Source organism: Macaca nemestrina, chromosome 5 (assembly GCF_043159975.1).
Source record: "Macaca nemestrina isolate mMacNem1 chromosome 5, mMacNem.hap1, whole genome shotgun sequence".
Lineage (NCBI taxonomy): Eukaryota > Metazoa > Chordata > Mammalia > Primates > Cercopithecidae > Macaca > Macaca nemestrina.
Window position 1 is genome coordinate 97686827 of NC_092129.1, and position 16696 is coordinate 97703522.

At 35.5% G+C, this 16696-nt stretch overlaps 1 protein-coding gene and 1 pseudogene across 4 annotated transcripts in view; both read left to right on the plus strand.

Moving 5' to 3' along the window:
• The window catches only part of LOC105496354 (RNA guanylyltransferase and 5'-phosphatase), a 334421-nt gene that overhangs the window by 279249 nt on the left and 38476 nt on the right, over positions 1-16696 (plus strand). The window lies entirely within an intron of this gene.
• LOC139363355 (heterogeneous nuclear ribonucleoprotein Q pseudogene) lies at positions 12202-15636 on the plus strand (annotated as a pseudogene).

The following is a 16696-nucleotide window of genomic DNA, read 5'->3' on the forward strand; positions in this document are numbered from 1 at the left end:
GCATGTTTTTCCTTTAAGGTACTTCAAGCTCAGATTGTTATTTGTTATGTTAAAAATATTTTTGAGATTATTAACAAGTAAATTTTAATATTTAGCATAAATTATATTTAAAAGTAAACTATTTATTTGGAATCTTTCTATTATAAAAGACTGAAATATGCTAGGAAACCTGATAGTAATAATTTGGTTTGTTTACTGACTGATGGTCTTTTAGAAAATATCTGGCTTATTAGATCAACACCATTTTTATTAAAAGAAACTAACATTCATATTTTAAACCTCTAAAATAACTGAATGTTCTAGTTTGACGACTTCCAAACTTTTGTTCATAGCCTGTAGAGCTGCACAAAATATATTTCCTCAGGTTCTGGTATATGCACACATACATGTATTTATATACATGTAATGTGAACTGGTTTCAAAATATGTGTGATGTCATTTTGTTTTGTTTCTTTTTCTTTTGATTTAATTTTTAGATGCTGGTCTCAACCCGCTAAATTAATTTCTGTGTTGGAAAATGGGTCACGACTCACAGTTTGGCAAACACTGCTTCAGGGTAGGACTTGTCCAGCTAATGCTGCCATACGCTTTTGGCAGGAGAGTGCCACATTTTGTGATACAGATGATAGGGAGGAGGCTTACCTGTCCCTGAACTCATGATTAGCCTCAGAATGGCTTTGGAGGGAAAGAAAAAGATGAGATCTCATAGTTGCTGGGAAAAGGGAGGAAGGAAAAGATGAATGAGAAATGAATTAAAATGTTTTATGGAACCAAGTAAAGCTATTTTCTGTTTCAAAAGTACTCATTCTCAAGAACAGAGGGGAGTCTTGCACATCTACTCTGTCTCCCAAGTGATTTCATGTTTTTTGAGGATAGAGAAAGAAATAAAGGTAAGATCTTCCGTAGATGAAAACATTAGAAAAGGAGGTGAGTGAGAACTTGAGAGAAAGAAATGAAATCAGGTCTAGATCTATATGATATAGTTGTTGAATAATGGCTAAATTTTCTGTAATACTCTTAATGATGAGGAAAATTTTCAGTGTCTCATATTACAGTAGTAAAGGATGAAGTGTTTATCCCTTTGTTGAAAATAGATTCAAAAAGTAAAAGAAGGTTAAAGGAAAACCTTTTGGATACTAAAATTCTCCCTACTTCCATGCAATAGCTATTAAGTTGCTGACCACTTCTTATTCTGCACAGTTGCTGACAGAGCATTGTGGGATCCCTGCTGGGTGTCGAGCTAGCCTACACTGTAACTTTCTGGATGTTAAAAATCATGCAGTGATTACTAACAAGTCATACAGTAGTTGTAGACAAAAGTTCTAAAAGGTACTCATAATGGTTGTTCTCCTACCCAGGTGCTTTTGGTAGCATTATTGACAAAACAGAATGCCACGTAAGTCCTAAAATACACACGTTTCAATCTCAGTATTATCTTCATGTCCGTAGACAACTTATCAAAAGACTATAAGCCCTATGAGGCTGAGCTGTTTCTTGTCCACTTCTGTATCCTCAGGATTTAGCCCACTTGCTGGTATATGAAAGCACTAATAAATATTTCATAACGTTATAATTGAAGAATGACTGGAAAGCCAAGTGGGCTTTGTTTTTTGTTTTCTATTGTTTTTAACATTAAGTATATACCATGAAGTTCATCAAGCTATTTAAAAGCTCTGGTTCTAATTACATACATATTTACTGGATTAAAAATTTTAATTTCTAATCTCTATTACATCTTGGGCTTAGTATATCCTTGTGTCAGTATAAATTAATTTTATTTTCTAATTTAAAATTGTGGTTGTAAATTACTATTAACAGCAACTTTATTTGGAATGTAGATTTTGTGAATACATTCTTCTGAGAACCCTTTCAATATAGTCCTCAAATTGTTTTTCAATTAAGAAATTTAGCATTTTTCTTAACCAGAAATTTCTATGACTTTTGAGCTACACATGTTGTAGAAAACTGTTGGAAATATTTTGGCATATTCTAGTATTTTTTTAAACATTGTACTACATCAAGGTGAGTTCTTGTTAAACATGGCTTGAACAAAGAATAAACAATTTTCTTTTGTATCTTTGAAAAGTTTTCCAAAAAAAGGAAATGCAATACTTACTTAGGTATTTACAGTACAGCCAGTGGACCTCCTATTTTGGTAAAAGGAGCTAACATGGTACTTCTTATCCTGTTTTCTTTAACCAGTATTTTGCCTCTAAAAATAAGTAGTTCTCTTGCTTGAATTTCAGAGACACTAATAACCATATAAATATAAAAGATTATGTAAAAATGGCTATTGCTGAAGTCATGTCTGATAAATAATGCCACAGTTTCTGATCTAGATTCATATTAAATGTCTAGAAGTTAGGCATTTTACTTCTCACAGAAAGGAGACAAATCATTCCTTCAGCAAATACTAATTCATTATAAAAGAGTGTTCTCTTGTCCTCTTGCCTAATAAAGTCTCAAAAAACAAAATAACTCTCCCTCCATCTTTACCCTAAATGCAGGCACAACAGTAAAGACCCATTTCAAGTGGTGCGTGGCTGTAATTCATGCATTTAGGAAAGCTCCAGAGTTGTGCTTGTTTTGGTTGACTCTTCTGACAACATGCACATTGTGAACAACCCCAAGCAAAACAAGACCCATCTTCCTGATGATTCTCTCTCCGCCTCCACCCCAAAGGGCACTAACAAACTCCAAGTCTAGATCATAGAAATCCACACATTCCCCAAATTTTTAACAGGAAGTATTAACTTGGTACGTGAGCACCTTCAGAAGTTTGAGATCGCTGCCGTAAGTGACATCTTTTCATTAATGTTGTGGTGTGTGGATTGGAGGGATCTTTAATTTTCTAAAACAGGAATAAAGAGATGCATTCAAGTAAATCTAATAATCTCTTAAAATAGTTTTTTTTCTAAGTTGTGAACTATTTCTCTTCTCCATGTCCTCAAGTTTTATTATCTACAGAATTAATTGCCTATAAATAAAATGACAAGTTTGCAGTTCAGAAGATTTACAAACTATACTAAATGCAACGAAGTACAAGATTTGTAGAAACTTGTAAATTTGTAACATTGAAAATAGAAGTCAGCATTAAGTTACCATTTGGATATTGACAGTTTTACTAAAATATGTTAAATATTTAACTGTATATTTAAATTCTTTTTACAGTGTCACAAGATCAGAGCATTTCCAATACTCAGGAAATAGCTTCACAAGTGATCATTTATCTGCTAAAATAGTGTGTTGCTTCTGATTAGTTGACTCAGTTAATAATAGTGAAAAATTATAAGTTATTTAAGTTTTTTGCTGAGATTTAAGTTTGGTAACTTGAAAAATATTAACAATGAACACACATTTTATTTACATGTATATATACATATTTACATACATACTCTTTTAAAAATTAATCTATCCACAGCCTATGTGCACAGACATAAAATGACATTTTAGGTCATAATTTCTTCTCAATAGATTGTGGTATTTTGCATCAGATTTGCTCTCTAAGTGTTGTTAGCCAGTAAAAGCAATTATCTAGTGGAAATTTTGTTTAAAATAAAAATTTGGAGGGGCGAGAAGGCTAAGACATAGGGAAACGAATAATATAAAAGGATATTTAAATTTAATGTATTCTTTATATATAGTAATTTTTACATCTTATTGTGAAATGTTACAACCATATTGATATATTTTTGGAAATCCATCTTTTTTTTCTTTGTCAGTATTTTATAACTCTAATATGAAAAAGAAAAACAGGATAATTTATTTGTTTAAAACCAAAAACATGAATAATTATGTTTTTGACTTTTAAAGTTAGTGCTTTTATCAAATAGAAAAATAGCCAACATTTGTTGAGCACTATATGCCCACCAGGCACTATTCTAATTAATTCTCAAACAACCTGTTGAAGTGTAGGTACTTTAAACATTCCAGTTTTACAGGTGGGGAAGATGACAATATAGTTACATTATATTGCCTCGTATGCAGAGTTATGTTTCTGTATACTATTTTGAAGTAATTAGTTACTGTTTCTATTGCATTATTGTCATATACAGTATATTATTATAGTTCTTGAACCCTTTCTGAGTTCTGCTTGTATGCCAAAATTATCCCTGTAATTTATATAATATAGTCCACTGACTGGACTAAGTGACTTGACCAAAGGGATATGGTTTTAACGACAAAGACCAAAATAGAGAATCATTGTGGTTTTTTTTTTTTTTAAACATAAAAAAGAGATGGAAGTATAAAGAGAGCTCAAAGTTATAATCTCACCTCTGCTACTCATTTAGTCATGTTGAGTGTTTACCTTCCTTCATTGTTAATAGCAAAAGCTGAGAATTCTTGCATTGGGAATACTTGTGAATCTCTGAGAGGTTAAAGCGCTTCTTATAGTATTTTCTGATACAGTTATGAAGTACTTTCTGTTCCCAGAGCATCCTGTTTGGAAGTTTACTATGTCATATATTTCTTCTACCTGTCATTTTTTAGAAGGGTCAACCCTACTTGTTGTTTTTCTTTTAGTTGATCACTTCTTCATGTCCACAAGATTTGGGTAACAGTATTATGTAGTTATTAATTTGTAATAGTTTCTAGAAGTCTATTTTATTTCTTTAAGAACTAGCTGGTAGGAGATCACTTACGTGAACAAATCACCTATGCATTTTGAGTGCTCTAATTAGCTCAGAAAGATAAAGATAATATCTCATTTGCAAGATTTTTTTTCAAGTAGGTTTTGCCGTCACGCTAGATTCAGTGAAAACGGTTTCTCATTTTTTTGCCCAAAGTTGAGTATGCCTTGTGTGAACATAGCTGGAATTAAAACATTCTAATGTTTTTCAAGATCAGTCTTTCTTGGAGGCATTTTGATGACTCAAGGCTGATTTCAGCTGCAAAAAGAATTATAGCAGAATTGCAGGGAGAAGGAACAGATGTTTTTTAAGTTTCAGAATGAGTAGGTTGGTTGCATAGCACATGGTTAATTGGGTGATGTAAAAGGCAGTGACTGTGAGAATAATCAAGAAAAGGTTCCCAGGTTGGTTATAGTTTAGCAAAAGAATGAAAGAAGTAAAGTAACGTGCATGTAATTTAGGTCATTAAATGTCACTAAATGGAGATATCCAGAGAGGAATAGCCACACAAGGAAAAAGTGGAAATTGTATTAGTGAGGAAAAGTTACTGTTAGTGATGAACTCTTCCATGCTATTCTGTGCAGTCTCCCAGACCCTTTTAGGAGTCATTCTTATCCATAATAAGTAAAATCTTAAGCAAAGTCTGACACTGATTTTCAGGTGCTTTTACTGGTTTGAATGATTTAATAAATCAGTAAAATCATGAAAAATTATAGTTTGGGAGGAAAAAGGTAAAGACAGTTCTGTTCTTTTGAATTCTATTCATTCATGTTAGAGTCCTAGGAATACCCTTACTTGGTCCAGTCTTCTTGAGGCCTGGTCTCTCCTTCAGTCAGCACTGTTGGCCACGACAGTTAACATCCCCCTCTTCTGAATGCCCTAGGCTAGGTCTATATCACTTTCCTCCTCAAAACCTTCCATTCCTTGATAGTCTTTATTTTGGGTATCTTGATACTCTGGCACAAATTCATTCTCCTATTTATGGCTTTTAGAACCTTTTTATGCTGCATTAATTTGATTTTGGCCACTTTTACATTAAAATGAACTGTTGCCACTGTAGCAAACGTAAATTCCTTCCATCGTGTTTTCCCCTCCCATCATACACCCACTTGTGTCTAATGCATGACATGTGTTTACAGTCCCTCTTTCTGTGACTATACATACTATTCTCTTGTCCATTACATGTCTCAAAATTTACCTGCTAGTCAAAAACAAACATACAAACATTAAATAAACAGTAAGTCCTCACTTAACATCAATGATAGGTTCTTGGAAACCGTGACTTTAAGAGAAATGACATATAACAAAACCAAGTTTTTTCCTTGCCAACATTATAACAAAATGATGTTATTCAAGGACCTGCTGTACATTGCTTTGCTTAAAGTCGCAGTTTCCAATAACCTATTGATGGTAAATCAGGACTTACTGCATATGTACAAGACACTTTGGTGGAGACTGGGCATATAAAGATTAGTAACATATTTTATCTGCCTTCAACTGACTCATAGCCTGATTTACAAAGAAATCTCTCTGTAAAAAGGTAATTAACAACACAAAGTTGGATGTGATGTGTCAGATGCCTAGAAATGGTTATAAATGTCAAAAGCTGAGGAAAACCTGTGGACTGGAACTGGGGCGGTTGAGGTAGGATTCACAAAGGAAACAAGAACTGTTTTGTACTACCAATTGGGAGGATGGTAGGTTGTGAGTGAATGCATGCATGTGTGTTTTTATCTTTCTCTGCCTCTGTAGAGATAGAAGGATGGACAGGTAATTTAGGAAAATAGAGAAAGCAAAGTGGAGTTTTGTTTGCCTGGGGTATAAGAGGCATAGTTGGGTAGGTGCAAAGGTTTGTATAGGGAGATAATAGGATATGAAGAGGTAAATTGGTGTTAGAATTTTTTAAAAAAAATTATGTATGTTGACAACAATACAGACTACCATAACAATTTCTAAATTAATACTAGGGGTACTGATATTTTCTTGGTAATTTGTACCAGTAATTCAGATGGCTTCTTTAGGCCCCAGCTTAAAAAAGCAACTAATAATCAATGGTCATTGCCATGGATGATAACAAAAGGGTCCTGGATTCCTAAGTCTTACAGTCTTACTACCTGTGAGGTAGTAAAAATATTTTTATATCTTCTTCACAATATTTGAAGTATTCGTTTCTAAGAGAAAGAAATGGAACTAATATAAAAATAGTTGAAGTTAGTATTTCTATTTGTTGTTTCTGATGTTCTCTTGCTGCTCAAGTTGAGCTATTATTTGTGACAGGAAGTGAATGCAAACATAGAAATCCTTTCTTAATGTGGTTGATTATATCTTTGAATCTGACAGTTCAAGCCATGGAAGATTCTTCTTTTCTATAGTTGTTATTTCAGTTATTTTCATCGTTGTTTTGTGTCTTAAGAGTTTAAAATCAAGCCTAAGTCTGTTAGACATACTTTTCATAAGAGAATTTGATTCAGGAAAAATAGAACAGATTGATTGGTTCAAGTTTGTTCAGGGCATATTTTTCCTTCCCTACCCCCACCACCACTCCACTCCCCTCCCCTCCCCTCCCCTCCCCTCCCTCTTCTCTCTCCTCCTTCCTTCTTTTCTTCTTTTTTTTTTTTTTTTTTTAACTGGGTGTTGGCTTTGTCACCTAGGCTGGAGTGCAGGTGGAATCACTGTAGCCTCAAACTTCCAGGCTTAAGTGATCCTCCCACCTCAGTCTCCTGAGTAGCTGGGACTACAGGTGCATGCCACCATGCCCAGCTAATTTTTTGTAGAGACAAGGCCTCCCTATGTTGCCCAGGCTGGTCTCAAACTCCTGGCTTCAAGTGTCACCTGTCTTGGCCTCCCAAAGTGCTGGCATTACAGGCATGAGCCACTGTGCCCATCTTGTTCAGTACATATTTTCATTGTGAAAGAGCAATCAGATCATTGCACCCTTTTCCCCATTGAAGATGATAATTACCCTTTGTTATTACATTCACAGCTTCTTCAGAAAGTTATCTTCACAATTTTGAAAATATAGCATCAAGAGTTTGAGTTAAAAATAATTATTATTTATAAACGATAAGTAACATATAAGTCTAAAAATCTAGCTTCTGTAGTGTACTATTACCATTAAACATTTCTTTCAGTGTTTCTCCATGTTAATTTGGAAGAAGAAACTTGTACTCTGGTGTTAGCTGCCCTATAATAGAATTTGCATATTTCTGGTTCAATATATAACACTGATGGTCCCCAACCTCAGTGGTTCAACTTATGATTTTTCAATTTATGATGTTATGAAAGTAATACACATTCAGTAGAAACTGTGCTTTCAGTGCCCATACAATCGTTCTTTCCCTTTCAGTACTGTATTCAGTAAACTATATGAGACATTCAACACTTCATTATAAAATAGGATTTATGCTCTCTTTTGTGTGTGTGCTGCTTTTTCAGACCTGGTCAACAGGAAGTATAAAGTAGGGTTTATATTAGATGATTTTTTTTTCCAAATGTAAGCTAATGTAAGTGTCTTAAGCATATTTAAGGTAGGCTATGCTAAGCTGTAAGGTTAGGTAGGTTAGGTGTATTAAATGCATTTTTGACTTAATGATATTTTCAACTTACAGTGGGCCAAGCAGGATGTAACCCTATTGTAAGTCGAGGCACATTTGTACTTCCCTTTTGGAAATAATAATCTTTGACATTATTTTCAAGGTTAGACATTTGTGTCGAGATCAACGATAATTTTTTAAAACTTAACTCTGGCATAAATAGAATTCATGACTTTAATTGTACTAGGTATAGAAGAAAAAGTATTTTTATAAATAGAATAATTATTTTTATTGAGCATATATTGTGTGCCTAAGACATATTATACCTTCTAGTGTTTATAGCAGTCTTACTAAGTAAATATTGCTTTTATTTGCATATGAGAAAATGGAAACTCAGAGAGGGTAAATAACTTGCCCATGGTCATAAAATCAGCAAATCATGGAATTGAGATTAGAACTCAGGTTTTTCTGGCTTTCCAACCCCACCCTTTTTGTTCTTATGACACTGTTCTTGTATAAATATTGCTGATTTAAATTTTTCATTTGAGAATGTCAGGTATTTCATGGGAGCCAGCACATACAAGAATACATTTTAAAGAAGGACCTCTATAGAAATGTCATACTGTATATACTTACTTCAGTTATCCAACATCATCAGTTAATGAAGTATTTTCCCTGCAGCTTTTTAAAGCAAGCATTTATGTAAAATTTTCCCTTTGATATATTAGAAGTATCCCTACCTTCTTAAAGTGTTCTGTAATTTATATAACACTTATTTTGGTTATCATCTTAGGCTTTTGCCCTGTGCTTTAATAAAGCAGTGGCCTCAGGATTTGTTAAATGTCTCTTAAGTCAGTTACTGCCTTGAAAAGTGGCCCATGATTAGTATATTTTTGTAGTTAGTGATTTGCTGCCAGCTGTCATTTCTCAAGGTCAGATTCTGACAGTTCCTTGCATCCTATTGTATACACTCATAAGCTTTGACCTGTGAGCCTAAAGGTATCTCTACACCCTCCTGGAGAAAGATATAGTACTTTGATTCACTGACATTACATTCCTATTCTCTCTCTCTTTCTGTCTCTCTCTCTCTCTCTCTCTCTCTCTCTCTCTGAAATGACAAGTTAGCTAATTCTTCTGTGTGTTCCTTAAGGCAGTATCACACACTGGTAGTGCCAGTGGTTGTATGTTTAAAGGACCTACAGACTTACTTTTTATTTCTTTTAAATACGTGTACTTCTCCTGTGATCGTAAATATTTGAATGTGATGCTGCTGTATACTGGCTGTGTATGTGTGAATACACCCAAGAAGACAAAAAGCAGCTGCAGTTATGCTCAGAAAGACTGTTGTTTCATTTACAGTGGTTTCTTTCCTTCAATGAGTCTGCTGCCCTTACTCAAAAATCTCCCTTTCTTCGCTGTGGCAGCAGCTGGAGTCTTTGTTACTGCCACTCACAGCCATACCAAGTGATGAAAAACAGGTTTAAACTTAAAATACTTCTCTTTCCAACTTAGCTTGTACTCATTTGTAAATTCAAGTCTCTCCACCCAAATGACTGAATCAGTTCTGCTTTCTATTTTGTCTGTCAGTGCTTTACTGAAATTTTCACTTTTGTTTTAGCAGTAATAGTGTAGTGTGATTTGTAATCCACATTTCTCTATTAAGTCATTCTGCAGATTTAGATCCTTTGCTTGTCTCTACAACACAGAGCTCATCTGTGGTACCTGAGTGTTTATGGTATGTAATCATGCTTACAGTATATTTCAGCTTCACCATGGTTAATTTTTTTTCTTTTTTTAGACTCTCGCTCTGTTGCCCAGGCTAGAGTGCGGTGGTGCCATCTCAGCTCACTGCAACCTCCGCTTCATGGTTTCAAATGATTCTCCTGCCTCACCCTCCCAAGTAGCTGGGATTACAGGTGCCTGCCCCCGTGCCCAGCTAATTTTTGTATTTTTAATAGAGATAGGGTTTCACCATCTTGGCCAGTCTGGTCTCAAACTCCTGACCTCGCGATCCACCCGCCTCAGCCTCCCAAAGTACTGGGATTACAGGCGTGAGCCACCGCGCCCGGCTGGTCATCTTAAAAAACACAGCAGTATTAATGTGAACTGAGAGCTTTTTATCCAACCGGAAACATGCTAATGGCAGATTCTAGGGACTCTCATAGAAGCAATATATTATTAGGTATGAAAATAACCCAAGCAGCTTATTATACTATGCAGAGGAATCTCTTAAAGAACAGTTTCATCTACTTTTTTCCATTAATAGGGACCTTATCCAAATTTTTATTTTTGGAGCTTACAATGTAAATATATAGTGTTAAGTTCTCCTGAATATACATGTAATACATATTCAGAAACAGGTGAACTGTAATGTCACAGCTTTGTCATGGTCGTTTGTAACTGGAATAATAATATGCAGATGACTCTTAATTCTTTACCTCTAATCCTCAATCCTCATTCTTCTCTAAAACCTCAGTTTTAAATCTTCAGCTGCCTACTGGGCAGTTAAATTGACAATTTCAACATCACCTCAGATCCAGTTATTTTTGTTGCTCCTTTTTTTTTTTTTAGACAAGATCTCGCTGTGTCACCCAGGCTGGAGTGCAGTGATGTGATCATAGTTCACTGCACTATCTCCCAGGCTCAATAGATCTTCCTACCTCAGCCTCTCGAGTAGCTGGGACTACAGGCACATGCCACCATGCCTGGATTTTTTTTTTTTTTTCGTAGAGACAGGGTCTCACTATGCTGCCTATGTTGGTCTCAAACTCCTGAGCTGAAGATATCCTCCCGCCTTGGCCTCCCAAAGTGCTGGGATTACAGGCATGAGCCACTGCACCAGCCTTTATTGCTCAATAAATGACATTTAATGAATACCTACCACGTGTTATGCATCATTCACTCGTTAAACTGACATTCATTAAGCACCTTTATGTGCCAAGTCCTTTGATAGGCATTGGGATGCAAGTGGTGAATAAGACTGAAGTGGTCCCTGCTTTCGTGGAGTTTACTGTCTACTGCGCAGGGCTGCTAATTGAATAAATACTTCAGGATTGAAGTATTCATTATACTTCATATAACATATATATTACATACATTATATATTTATATATAATATTAAATACATATACTTCTCATATAATTATATATTATATAATATAAGTATTATAAATACTAACATAATGATAAGGAACATAACGGGACTCTTCAGATGGAGGGCAAGGGTACCTAGCCCTGTCTCATGAGTCACAGAAGGCCTCCCTGACTGAAGTCATTTTTAAGCCAAGAATTGAAGGATATGAAGGAGTTAGATGAGTGGGGACAAACTATTTTTTTCTCTCTCTGCCTTAGTTTCCTCATTTGTAGAGATACAAAGAGAAAACAAATAAATTCCTTAATGCATGTGAAGGTACTTAGAACAGTACCTGGCTCTGAGTGTGGCTGCTGTCTTCATCCTCTTTATTGTCATTAATCACTCATTCAGGTTTTCAAATAAACATCTATTGAGCACTTACAAAGTACTAGGCATTTTTCAGTATTGTGGTGGGATTCAGAAATGAAAATCATAAAAATCTATCCTTCCAAGGAGATGTGTGTACAAATAGCTACAAAACAGAGAGTAATACAGCAAGAACCGTAAGGGAAGTATGAGCCAATTTCTGGACAGGAGCGTTCCTTTTTATTTGGGAGTGGGTATGATTTGTGCCACTTACTTGGCAAGTGCTTGTAAACTGCCTGTGAAATCTTATTTGTTCTTGTATTCTTATTTACTTTGTGAGATTTTGCCTGTGTATATCTTTACTTGCCACTGAAATTTTTCACGTTTGAAGTGAGGAAGTATGTATCTCACAGACTGAGGTATATGAATAGTAGGTGGACTGTATGCTGATGAGTAGTCTTAAAAGCCTATTAAACTTTTTTGGGTTATTTTAAAAGCCTTGTAACTGCTTAAGGCCTTTATTATAATAGTGTCACATGCTTTAGAGGGACTCAATGTAGAAGAAGAAATAGATGTTACCTCCTCTAAAATAAAAAACAGTTGGCACCGGGAGCGCGCTCGGAGGCGAGTGGAACTGGATCGGGTTTGCTGCCAGCGGCGTGAGCTTCGGCCGCCATTTTACAACAGCTCCACTCGCGCCGGACACAGGGAGCAGCGAGCACGCGTTTCCCGCAACCCGATACCATCGGACAGGATTTCTCCGCCTCAGCCCAACGGGGAGATCTCTGGAAACATGGCTACAGAACATGTTAATGGAAATGGTACTGAAGAGCCCATGGTTACTACTTCTGCAGTTATCCATTCAGAAAATTTTCAGACATTGCTTGATGCTGGTTTACCACAGAAAGTTGCTGAAAAACTAGATGAAATTTACGTTGCAGGGCTAGTTGCACATAGTGATTTAGATGAAAGAGCTATTGAAGCTTTAAAAGAATTCAATGAAGACGGTGCATTGTCAACAGTTTAAAGACAGTGATCTCTCTCATGTTCAGAACAAAAGTGCCTTTTTATGTGGAGTCATGAAGACTTATAGGCAGAGAGAAAAACAAGGGACCAAAGTAGCAGACTCTAGTAAAGGACCAGATGAGGCAAAAATTAAGGCACTTTTGGAAAGAACAGGCTACACACTTGATGTGACCACTGGACAGAGGAAGTATGGGGGACCACCTCCAGATTCCGTTTATTCAGGTCAGCAGCCTTCTGTTGGCACTGAGATATTTGTGCGAAAGATCCCAAGAGATCTATTTGAGGATGAACTTGTTCCTTTATTTGAGAAAGCTGGACCTATATGGGATCTTCGTCTAATGACGGATCCACTCACTGGTCTCAATAGAGGTTATGCGTTTGTCACTTTCTGTACAAAAGAAGCAGCTCAGGAGGCTGTTAAACTGTATAATAATCATGAAATTCGTTCTGGAAAACACATTGGTGTCTGCATCTCGGTTGCCAACAATAGGCTTTTTGTGGGCTCTATTCCTAAGAGTAAAACCAAGGAACAGATTCTTGAAGAATTTAGCAAAGTAACAGAGGGTCTTACAGACGTCATTTTATACCACCAACCGGATGACAAGAAAAAAAACAGAGGCTTTTGCTTTCTTGAATATGAAGATCACAAAACAGCTGCCCAGGCAAGGCGTAGGTTAATGAGTGGTAAAGTCAAGGTCTGGGGGAATGTTGGAACTGTTGAATGGGCTGATCCTATAGAAGATCCTGATCCTGAGGTTATGGCAAAGGTAAAAGTGCTGTTTGTACGCAACCTTGCCAATACTGTAACAGAAGAGATTTTAGAAAAGGCATTTAGTCAGTTTGGGAAACTGGAACGAGTGAAGAAGTTAAAAGATTATGCATTCATTCATTTTGATGAACGAGATGGTGCTGTCAAGGCTATGGAAGAAATGAATGGCAAAGACTTGGAGGGAGAAAATATTGAAATTGTTTTTGCCAAGCCACCAGATCAGAAAAGGAAAGAAAGAAAAGCTCAGAGGCAAGCAGCAAAAAATCAAATGTATGACGATTACTACTATTATGGTCCACCTCATATGCCCCCTCCAACAAGAGGTCGAGGGCGTGGAGGTAGAGGTGGTTATGGATATCCTCCAGATTATTATGGATATGAAGATTATTATGATTATTATGGCTATGATTACCATAACTATCGTGGTGGATATGAAGATCCATACTATGGTTATGAAGATTTTCAAGTTGGAGCTAGAGGAAGGGGTGGTAGAGGAGCAAGGGGTGCTGCTCCATCCAGAGGTCGTGGGGCTGCTCCTCCCCGTGGTAGAGCCGGTTATTCACAGAGAGGAGGTCCTGGATCAGCAAGAGGCGTTCGAGGTGCGAGAGGAGGTGCCCAACAACAAAGAGGCCGCGGGCAGGGAAAAGGGGTCGAGGCCGGTCCTGACCTGTTACAATGAAGACTGACTTGCTATGTGGGATTACACCAGAAGCTTGCAGTGGAGTAATGGTAAGGAAATCAAGCAACCTTAAATATCTCGGCTGTATAGGAGCATATTCTATTGCAGAAGACCTTCCTATGAAGATCATGGAATCAAATACGGGACATTGAACTAATACTTGGACTTTGATATGAATTTCTTTAACAATTTTCTCTGCAGTGCAAGTTATTAAACTAAAGCTACTCTATTTTCAAAATGTGTTCCAACAGAAATCCTTCATAATTCCTAGCATGGTATCTTAATAAAGAATAAAGTTCTTTTAAAAATCTGCTCTAAGTAGATTTTTCCCCTTTTTTAAATTAAGGATCCCAACAGTGGTATTTTGAAATATTCTCTTGAATTTGTGCATTTAAATTTTATTGCAGTGGTATAGATGAATGCCACTGATGGTATCCTTAAATTTTATTTCTGCTCACCAAGGTTAATCATGATTGTCTATATCTTTTTTATAGTAATCACTTTTGAATTGTGTTCAGATATGCAGTTTCAGGTGTAATCATCAGAGCTGGTTAGTCAGGCATTCCAGATAGTGGTTCTTTTCAGAACCTTTTTAAAAGGGTTGGTTAACTACCTCAGTAGCAGAGGATCGAACTATACCCTGTCTGTACTGTACATAGAAAATCTTTGTAGATAAAAGCAAGGCTTGTTAAATATGATATGAGGGTAAGATTTTAATATACCAAATGTAACATTCTTAGTTGCCTTTAGTTTCAGAGGCTTGTAAGACTTCCTCATGACCATCATAACAGGCCTTGCTTTTGTCGTATTTTGTGGCTGAAAAAGCAGCCTTGCTTCTTCAGATATTATAGTTATTTGGATGTATAATAGTTTAGCAAGATGTTACTTTTGTAAGACATCAGATGTTCAAAAAAGTGCATCCGAACTTGTACTAAATACTGCAGTGTCCCTTTATAAAAAGTCAGACTAAAACTGACAATTGTACAGCGAAGCCTGACATTTGGATATTTTGAAGTTTTTTCATAAATCATAGAAATTAGTATATGGCTGTAGTTTAGCTTTTTAGGTAAAAGGTATGTTTCATTAGTGCATTTCTTACTGCTGATCACAGTAAACATGTGAATCAGCTTTCCATTTCTTATGCAGGTCATGATAACTTGTAGAGTAGAGTACAATCATTTGTGCTATGTTTTTAATTTTCTAAAGCACCTTGACAGTGAGTGTTCAGTGGTGAAGCATCCTCTATTGAATCACTCTCAAAATTTTTTTTGCCAAGTCCTGAGTTGATAGCTTAAAGTAAAAAGTGAAAATTATAGTTTCATTAGGACTTGGTGTAAAGAAATCCCCTCTCCCCTTCCCCAAAGGGATACTGCAGTTATATCACATACCCAATAGGCACCACGATGAAGATCAGAGCTTATACTTAATTAAGGTTTTATACACACCAGTTCCCCAGTAAATGCAAATTTAACAAGAAAATTAGACATGTCATATGTTCAAAATGCTCATGGCAAACAATCATTTTGCATTCCTGCAAATAAAATTGTTTTATACTGTAAGCTGGAGGCGAGTGTAACTTATTTTTGTAATAAAGTTTTTATTTTTTTATGTGTCATTAAAAAAAAAAAAAAGTTATTCATGAATGCATCATCTGTTGATTCTACCAAATGTCTGTTCTAATATTTGCTGTAGTAAAGTTACATCTTTGACATCATTTTTGAAATGTATTACCATATTTAACTGAAAAAAATAGAGTAACAGTCAAAATTGGTAATAATTTAAAATTTTGTTTAACATTACCAAAAGTTATATAATTCAGTTTGGCTGATACAAAATATGAGGCTTAGCAAACAGTTAAATATTTGAACAAATTGAAGTTTTCAAATGTTGCTTACATTTCCCTCTTGAGAGAAAAGTTATTGTGTAGTAAATAACATACTGCAGTTTTTAAGGAAAGTGTATATTTAAAACATCTGTAAAGATAGTAAAGTTTAACTGTTTAACTGGCAGGAGACCAGAGTTAACATCTCACTTTTTGTAGCCAATAATATTCTAGCTCTGATTTACTAAAATAAAATAAAAATAATGAATATTTTATTTTCTATAATCTTTTGTTTTATGTCTTAATGTGGTACATTCATGATTAAGAAGCCAACTTTGTTTTGATCTAAACTTTAAAGCATATAACTATTCTTTCTAATAAACATATTTTCTTTACAATTAAGTAGAACATTGAACTTATCACAACAAAGATACCCTCTGTCTTAGAGATAATAGATCATCCATAAAAGCTGATTAATGGATTTCTTAGTTAAGAGTAGACTTCAGAAATGCCATGGTAATAGGTCTTTGCAGTGGCTTTTAATCTCTTAAAACATGAGGCTTGCATGGGATGAGGCATGAATTAATTTTCCAGCTTTTGATGGAATTGAATTCTAAAACCATCCACATACATATGACAATCACGTCTAAAAAGTAATTAGCTTGCTATAAATACAAGAGATTTCCTGTGAGAAAACTGCTCATACTATCTAACCAGTAGAGAAATTTGGCAGATTAGAGAAAAAGTATGTCTTATCTGAAAGAATAGAACTCTTCAGTTTTTTAGTTTGTTTTGGC